Consider the following 9359-nt stretch of genomic DNA (forward strand, 5'->3'; position numbering starts at 1 on the left):
TTTAATACGTATACCGATGGCCATAGTCAGGGTATACTGAGAGTTAATTTCTTTCTAAACTCTATAAAAGCACCAAAATATGTTTGACTCTTCATTTGAATTTAGATATGATTAGTATATAATACATTCAATGACCATAGTCAGGAGTGTATTATATCATTAATCTTATTTACATTCATTTAAAGAATGAAATATGATTTTCAAATCCAATTTCAAAATTATTTAAATCCGTTCATCATTTAGGATAGAATTGCATCATATTTTCAAAATTCTTTTCAAAATCCAAGTGATCTTGAATATCTTTCTTCAATTTCTATTTCAAATTCATTAATTCTATCTCATTTTCAGAATCCGATTTCAAAGTCCAATTCGACTTTGAAATTTCAAATTTATATTCAAAACCCCAATCAAATTCAAAGTTCAATTTAACTTTGAAATTCTTGATTCATCTTCTAAATCCCATATTCAAGCTTCAAATTCAAAGTCCAATTTAACTTTGAAATTCATTTGTATACTCAAAATTCAATCCTTAAGTCAGCATTGAAATTCCAAATTTATTGTCTAGATTCAAATTGAAATTCAATTCAATATCTTAAAATTCCATTTTCAAAATTCAGTTTAACTTTGAAACCTCTGATTCGTCTTCTGATTTCAAATTCAGAATCAAGTTTATTTTCTTATCTTCAAAATCAAAGTTTATTCAGAATCAAGTTTATTTTCTGGGTTTCCAAAAACCCAGATCCATCTTCAAAAGTCCCATTTGGACTTTCAAAATCCAAATCCAAAGTTAGATCCCAATCCCAATTTGGATCCAGATTTCCAAGTACAATCTCCACTTATTGGATCTCAAACTTCAGTTTCAAAATTACATCTTGGACTCCAGGTCTTAAATCCAATTCCATTTAAAGATCCAGAGCTCAAACTTCCTCTTGGATCTCAAACTTCAGATCCAAAATCCACTTTAGGATCCAAAATTTGACTTCATCTTAGATCTCAGATTTCAGATCCAAATTCCATTCCAAATTTCAGATCCAACTCCCATTTAGGATTCTAAATCCAGAATTCAATTTTAAATCTCAACTCTATTTAGAATCTAGACCTTGGATTCAAATTCCATCTTGAATTCCAGATTTCAAATCAAGTTAATTTCTCGATTCCAATTCTTAAATCCAATTCTATTTCATTCCAGATTTCAGAATCTAAGTTTATCTTGATTCCCAAAAATTCCAAAAACCCATTTTATTTCCCAATTCCATTTGGATTTCTCATTTCAAACTTCAAAGCTAGAATTCATTTCCATTTCAAACATTCATCCAAGTTCAAAACTCTAAATCAAAGTCCATTTATGACTTTGAAATTTCCTTCCCTCTCCTTTTATCTCAACTTCAAAATCATTTCTGTTAAAAGTTCTAGATTATTTTCCCAAGCTCTGATTATTCCAAGAACTCAGAATTTTAAATCTTAAATTTTGAGTTGGAAACCATTTCTTCACTCTATTCATCTTAGAAATACTTGGAGATTTCCAAAATCATTTTTCAAAAGAACATACATCCTCGCATTTGCACAAGCATGATTCTTTGTGCATTTAGACTTAGGATAAAATTCTTAGATGATATTTTAGCAAAGCAAAAAGGCATAAAATTCGATCCTTGGTTTGATTACCTCTGGTAAAGGCGCCAGGAACAGTCGAACCTCGTACCGACGAGCGAATCCTGTCTACCAGTTTTCCCGCAAATATTTCAAAACGGAGGCGAGTTATTTTCTTAAGTATCTTCAAAATTAAGGTCAAGTGAGACCCCGCAAAAAAGTTCCTCTTCTTTTCTTTTCTTTTCTTTTCTTTTCTTTTCTTTTCTCTTCTCTCTTTCTTTCTATCTTTCATTTTTTTCCTTCAAAAAAGGAGGAAATAGAGGTTGGAAAAGAAAAGAGAAGGAAAAGAGAGAATATTACGAGAGGAAAATTTTTGCGATGATCACAGGTTTGGCGACCGTGATGGGACCCGTCTCCGTCCGGTCAAATTATGCCTTTTTTCTTTTACTTTGATATTATCTAAGTCTTTATTCTACATATGTCAGCTCAATCTTTCATGCAAACCTTAGGGGCCTAGATTTTGTCCTAAGCTGACATCAATTGCATATATGATCTAAGTATGGTTTGGTAGGACCATATTGAGGAGATTATTCTATGTCCACATTAGATCTAGGTCTGAAATACAACTCTCCTCAATTCTAGGGATTGAATGCAAAACAATGTATGCAAGTGTATGCCTCTTTCATTTTAAATCTATCTCTTTAGGACTTGCATTAGAGACATCTGATTTTATTGCATGCTGAACATGTTTTTTAAAACATCCCTACCTATATTGTCCCGGTCTTCACGTTGCTGGGCTGTCTCACTGAACCATTGTTCGAGAGAGAGCCTCACAACTGAACCATTTATTTGGGTTCACGCCCCCCTACCACATACCTAAGGGCCATAGTCCAAGGTATATCAGTAGGTGCTCAAGGATGTTGGGAAGCCATTACCTTAGAACCGGAGAAATATTTCTATGCCACATACTTCGAGCTTCGGCTTGGGTATATCGGTATATCTTGATTGAAATCAGATGATCTAAAACCCTAAAGTTAGGATTAAGGTTTTATCAACCATTTCAAAATATTGCATTTAGAGTCTGTCTCTAGGGAGTGTTGTTTCCGCATCTTTGTCTGTATATCTATGATTGTGTAATATTTTTTATTTTCCTTATATATTTTCCAAAACCCTGGGTATATATTATTCAAAATTTCCTCCTTGTTTTTAAAACTCACGTGTATTTTCCTTTTTTTCTCCTAATTTCTTCGAATTCTTTTGATCCTGCCTGCAAATTCTTCAAATCTTAAATCTTTGCCATCTACTTTCGAAATTCTTTACTTTCTTTTGCAATAAGATATCTTTTGTCAGGATATGTCCTTTTTAAAATTCATCTTTGTTCTCATTTTTTACTTATTTATCCCCTTTTCAGAAAAACAGTGCGGTTGTCACAAATTTTGGTGACAACCCAATCCCTTGTAATGGGATATTTTCATTTTCAAATTATGATTTCTTTCTTTATTAAAATTTCTTCCTAGATCTTTTCTAAAACCCCCCATTTTTGCCCTCCAGAGAGAAAGCATTGGCATTATCAGTTGATTTGGGCAAAGATCAAAGATTGCACTGCTCTAACATCCCAGTTACAAACAGAAAGTAAGGAATGGATTCTCAAAAGTCTGTCAGAGAGGGAGTTCAGGACAACAAGAGTGAGATTGATCCCGCGATATATCGATTCTTCAAAAAGATGATGGTTGAGATATTATCCGAGCAAGCTGAAGCCAGTTGCGGAAAAACTCCCACTAAAGGAGAGGCATCTGTTACCTTCTCCATGAATGAACGCAATAATATTAGTGCAGGAAACTCTAAAGCCAGCAGGGGCAGCTACCAAGGAAACCAGGGCAGCAACTTGGGGGAGTATAAAATCCAGATTGGGAAATATTATGAAAACCATGACAGACTTCTTCAATACAGTCCTTAGCAAAAGGGCAAGAAGCAGGAAAGACCGAGGCGCAAGGATTGGAGCAAGGGTCGAGATTTTACTCCTTTAGATGAGTCGCTCGACAAAATCCTCGAATACATGTTGTCTAGCGGATTACTCAGGATCCCAAAAGTCGCCAGCCCTTCCACAATCTTGGGAAAATATATAGACCAATTCTGTGGGTACCATCAAGCAACAGGGCATGACACTGAGCATTGATTTGACTTCAAGAATATCATTCAGGACTGCCTTGATAAGAATCTCTTCGTCAAAAATAAAGAAGGAAAACATCCAGATCTCCTAATCATGTAAGCTCAGTCCAGCTACCAGACAGGGGTCAGCATTCAGCAGAAGTCAAGCAAGTCGAAGAAAGCAAAGCATGAGGGTTGGGGTTATGATCACAAGCTTACCCCTCTAGGTGAGCCGATCAAAGAAGTTCTACAATACCTACTTGCGAAAGACATGATCAAACTCCCAAAGCAGGATGATCTCTCTGTTACCAAGGGGAAATGGAAAGATCGCTTCTGCAAGTTTCATCGAGCAAGGGGGCATGACACAGAGAGCTGCTTCATCCTCAAAAATATTGTGCAAGACTACATTGACAAAGAGCTTCTGGTGCCAGAGGAAGGAGAAGAGCAGCCTGCAGTTCCACCCGAGCCATTTTCAGACTACTCAGAGAATTGAGAATGCCAAAAGTTGTTCGCTTTCATCCCCTTTTTATCAGTCGCTTTATAGGGGAAAGTCGGCTCAGTCTTTTGTGACTTTTTGGTTAAGATATTTGTAAATATTCAGTTTTGTTATCAACTTTTGCTTATCAATGAAATGCCAATTCTCTTTTTATCTTTGATATTCAATACTTCCTTCTTTTTGCCATACTGGAGCATTAAATTCATTTTCTTTTTCAAAATATAGGACAATCCTGACATCATTCATTAGAGAAATGATATTACCTATGAGGGTCTTCCAAAAATCATGGTTTTTTTTCATATTTTAGTCCAACCTTTTTTTCAAAAATCAACCCTCGTGTTGATCATCTTTTCCAAAAAAAAATATAGGTTTTCAACCATTATGTTCAAAGATCAACCCTTGTGTTGATCATATTTTTCAAATTTGGTTTTTTAAGCCATCGCATTTCAAAGATCAACCCTTGTATTGATCATATTTTCTAAAAACTTGGTTTTTGAACCATTGCATTCAAAGGTCAACCCTTGTGTTGATCATATTTTCTAAAAAATTGATTTCAAGTCATTGCATTCAAAGATCAACCCCTGTGTTGAGCATATTTTTCTAAAAATTGATTTTGAATCATTGCATTGAAAGATCAACCCTTGTGTTGATCATATTTTAAAAAAAAATTGATTTTGAATCATTGCATTCAAAGATCAACCCTCGTGTTGATCATATTTTCTAAAAAATGGTTTTCGAATAATTGCATTCAAAAATCAACCCTCGTGTTGATCATATTTTCCAAAAATTATGTTTCCAAATCATCACTTCAAAAAATTGACCCTCATGATGATCTCTCATGAATGATCCCCTTTCAAAGATCAGCCCTCGCGGTTAATCTTTCTTTCCAAAAATGATTTTCTCATATTCTTCTCTCGTTTTAAAGATCCCACATGCAGGCAGGATCAAATAAACTCTTTTTCTCAACTTTTATCAAATTTTTCATTTATCAAATCTTCTTTCAGTCTTATCAATTTTATTCATCTTTATCAAAATTTTATTAAATTTTATTCATCCATTTTTACATATTCTTCTTGTCAATTCTTATTTCAAAATTTTCTCTTTCAGGTTAAGGGATAAACCTGATGCCTCTTTCCCATGAGGTATTTCTTTTTCCTTCTTTGCCCCCCCTTTAGGTTAAGGGATAAACCTGAAACCTCATCCTACGAGGTCCTTCTTGCTTCGGGATAAGGAATAGTCCTGAATGTCCTTCTTCCTCTTTTAAAGCTTCATTAATCTCTACCAAATCTTTTTCTTTATCCAATTTTATCAGTTTTATTTTCTTTTTCAAATTTTGTCAATTCTTTCGATTCTTTATCAAGCCTTTTATTAATTTCCCTTCCCATTCAGGATAAAGGATAATCCTGAAACCACTCATAAGAAAAACAATGCTACCTAAGGAATTCTTTTAAAAAGATAGTTCCCATAAAATTTCCTTGATTCTTCTCTTTTGTCAATTATTCCATCAATTTCTGTCTCTTCTTGTCAGTTCTTTCCAAATTTTATTTCCTCCACAGTCAAGATAAGGGGGCAATCAGATCCCATGCAAATAAATTTAGTCCTCGAGCTAATCATTTTCAATCCTAGATCCGGTCCTCGCACTGGCAAATTTTCAAAACTGAATTAAAACTTTCTGTCAAAAACCCGAGTTTCGACTCGGGCTTCTCCTTTTGGATCCAATGCTCGCGTTGTAACCAATCATTTCTTTAGAAATTCGAGTTTTCAAAACTCGGGTTTCTCTTTTATCTTTTATTTTCTGAAGATCCGAGTTCCAGCTCGGGTTTTTCCCTCTATTATTTCGTTTGAAGTTTCGAGTTCCGACTCAGACTTCCTTTTTTGGATCCAATGCTCATGTTGGAACCAATCGTTGCGTCAAATTTTTGATTTTTTTTTAAAAACTCAAAACTTTTCTTTTATTCTTTGTTTTAAAAGATCTGAGTTCCCACTCGAGCTTTCCCTTTTCTTTCATTTGAAGTTCCGAGTTCTGACTAGGACTTCCTTTTGGATCCAATGCTCACGTTGGGACCAATTGATTGCGTCGAGAATTCGAGTTTTCTAAACTCTAAATTTCTCTCTTATCTTTTATCTTGAACATCCGGGTCCCGACTCGGGTTCTCTCCTTTTATTTCATTTTCCTTTTTAGATACACGAATCCCGACTTGGACTCTCTTCTTTTTCAAAAACCCCAAAATTCCAAGCGGGACCTCCTTTCAAAATCCAGTCTTCCGGCTGATCCACCTTTAGGATTATTCTCTTTACAAATCCTTCTTTGCCCTTTCAGGTTAAGGGATAAACCTGACCCTCGTTGTCCGAGGTGTACCCTTTCAGGTTAAGGGATAAACCTGATGCCTCTTTTCAATGAGGTATTCTTTTTATATACCCTTTCAGGTTAAGGGATAAACCTGATGCCTCTTTTCAATGAGGTATTTCTTTTATATACCCTTTCAGGTTAAGGGATAAACCTGATGCCTCTTTTCAATGAGGTATTCTTTTTATATGCCCTTTCAGGTTAAGGGATAAACCTAACCCTCGTTGTTCGAGGTGTACCCTTTCAGGTTAAGGGATAAACCTGATGCCTCTTTTCAATGAGGTATTTTTTTATATACCCTTTCAGGTTAAGGGATAAACCTGATGCCTCTTTTTAATGAGGTATTCTTTTTATATACCCTTTCAGGTTAAGGGATAAACCTGATGCCTCTTTTCAATGAGGTATTCTTTTTATATACCCTTTCAGGTTAAGAGATAAACCTGATGCCTCCGTTCAATGGGGTGTTCTTTTACTATTTTTCCCCCCGTTCAGGATAAGGGGATAAATCCTGAAAGCCGACCACATGCAATTAAGCTCTGATGGTCCATTAATTCTCACCAAGAATCTTTACCTTCTAAACTCATTTTGAAAATCTAGATCATCTTCAAAACCCGGTCCTCGCACTGGTTATCTCTCAAACTTTTTCAATCATATATCGAGCTCATTTGGAAAATCCGATTCTCACACCGGTAAATTTCTAACATCAGTCTTCTGATCAAATACCTTCCTTTTGCAAAATTCAAGTTTTTGACTTGAACTTCCCAAAATTTGATATAATTTCCAAAAGATCGAACACACGTTGGTCATGTATTTCCAAAGGACCCAACACTCGTTGGTCATGTATTTCCAAAAGATCCAACACCAGTTGGTCATGTATTTCCAAAGGATCCAGCATCCCGTTGGTCATGTATTTCCAAAGGATCCAGCATCCCGTTGGTCATGTATTTTCAAAAGATCCAACACCAGTTGGTCATGTATTTCCAAAGGATCCAGCATCCCGTTGGTCATGTATTTCCAAAGGATCCAGCATCTCGCTGGTCATGTATTTCCAAAAGATCCAACACCAGTTGGTCATGTATTTCCACAAGATCCAACACTTGTTGGTCATGTATTCCAAAAGATCCAGCTCCCGCTGGTCGTGTATTCCAAAAGATCAAACCCTTAGGGTGCGACTCCTCAATTCTATCATTTCCAAACCTTCAAGATCTTCAATATCTCAAATTCTATTAGTTTCCCAACCTCTGGTTACAATATCTTCAAATCTCATCATTTTCTCAACCCCCGGGTTATAATCTCCCAAATTCAATCACTTTCAAACCATCAGATTAAATCCTTCATTTTTAAAATCCAATATGTTTCACTGGTCGGGATTTGAAATCCAGTATTTTTCACTGGTCGGGATTCAAAATCCAGTATGTTTCACTGGTCAAGATTTGAAATCCAATATTTTTCACTGGTCGGGATTCAAAATCCAGTATGTTTCACTGGTCGGGATTTGAAATCCAGTATTTTTCACTGGTCGGGATTTGAAATCCAGTATTTTTCACTGGTCGGTATTTGAAATTCAGTATTTTTCACTAGTCGGGATTTGAAATCCAGTATTTTTCACTGGTCAGGATTTGAAATCCAGTATTTTTCACTGGTCGGGATTTGAAATCTAGTATTTTTCACTGGTCGGGATTTGAAATCCAGTTTCTTATAACTGGTCCGGATTTGAAATCCAGTTTTCATAACTGGTCGGGATTTGAAATCCAGTGTTTTCACTGGTCGGGATTATCAAAATCCAGTTTCTCATAACTGGTCAAAATTTCCAAAACCTAATGTATTTCATCAATCAAGATTTCTAAAGTCTGATTCTTACACCCTTTCTTTTAATTACAGCTGAAGGTCTCATCAAAATTCATATTGAGTGATTATTTCACAAAAGAATGCTGCAACATTATGCCAATTTGCTAAAAACAGTTGTTGATTCTAATATTCTTACTACACAAAAGAATGTCCTCAGATTACCTCTAGTATTCTCTCCAAAAAGGTGAAACTTTTTGCGAAAAAGAGGTAAAATTCAAATCTTTTAGTGTGGATCAACCAAAAGGATGTAAGAAATGTCCTCAATATGATCAGTGAAAGAAATCTTCAATGATGTTAAAAAGCCAGAAGCAAATTGATATTGATCATGGCTATGACGCATGTTTAAAGACAGCTATCTGGCAATCAGGCAGTGGAAATATCTCGAGCTATAAAAAGAATCCACTCAATCCATGTCTTCTCATTCATTTAAAGTTGCAATCAAATATCCGCAAAAGGGATCTCTCAATTGTCGTCAAGATGAAGACGAATATGCGAGTTAGACCCCCGGGGCCAAAGAAGATTTGAATCATCTCCGAGATGAAGGAGTTTGTGAAGGATCCTTCCATGGAAAGTTCAGATCACCGTCGAGATGAAGGCGAGTGCAATGAACCTACCTTCAAACCCTAAAAAATATTTGATTTCTGCTATCATCTAAAGACCTTTTGAGCCAATAACTCCAATAGAATTCCTGCAATAAATGAAGTATCGAAACATCTCCAAGGTGAAGGAGTTTGTGACGTACCCTTCCCTGAAAAAGAGAGAAAAGTCAGGAAACATCCAAAATGAAGGATGATGTGAAAAGCCGAGAAAGTTCAGTGACTCAAAAAGAGTGCAAAAAGATCATCATGGGAAAAACCCAGATATTGAACTGCCAAAATTGCCAGAAGTCATCTTTTCTCATGCAAAATTCTTTTATCAATATCTTTTCATTTC

This window comes from Nuphar pumila, chromosome 11 (genome assembly GCF_984573655.1).
Source record: "Nuphar pumila chromosome 11, dmNupPumi1.hap1.1, whole genome shotgun sequence".
Classification (NCBI taxonomy): Eukaryota; Viridiplantae; Streptophyta; class Magnoliopsida; order Nymphaeales; family Nymphaeaceae; genus Nuphar; species Nuphar pumila.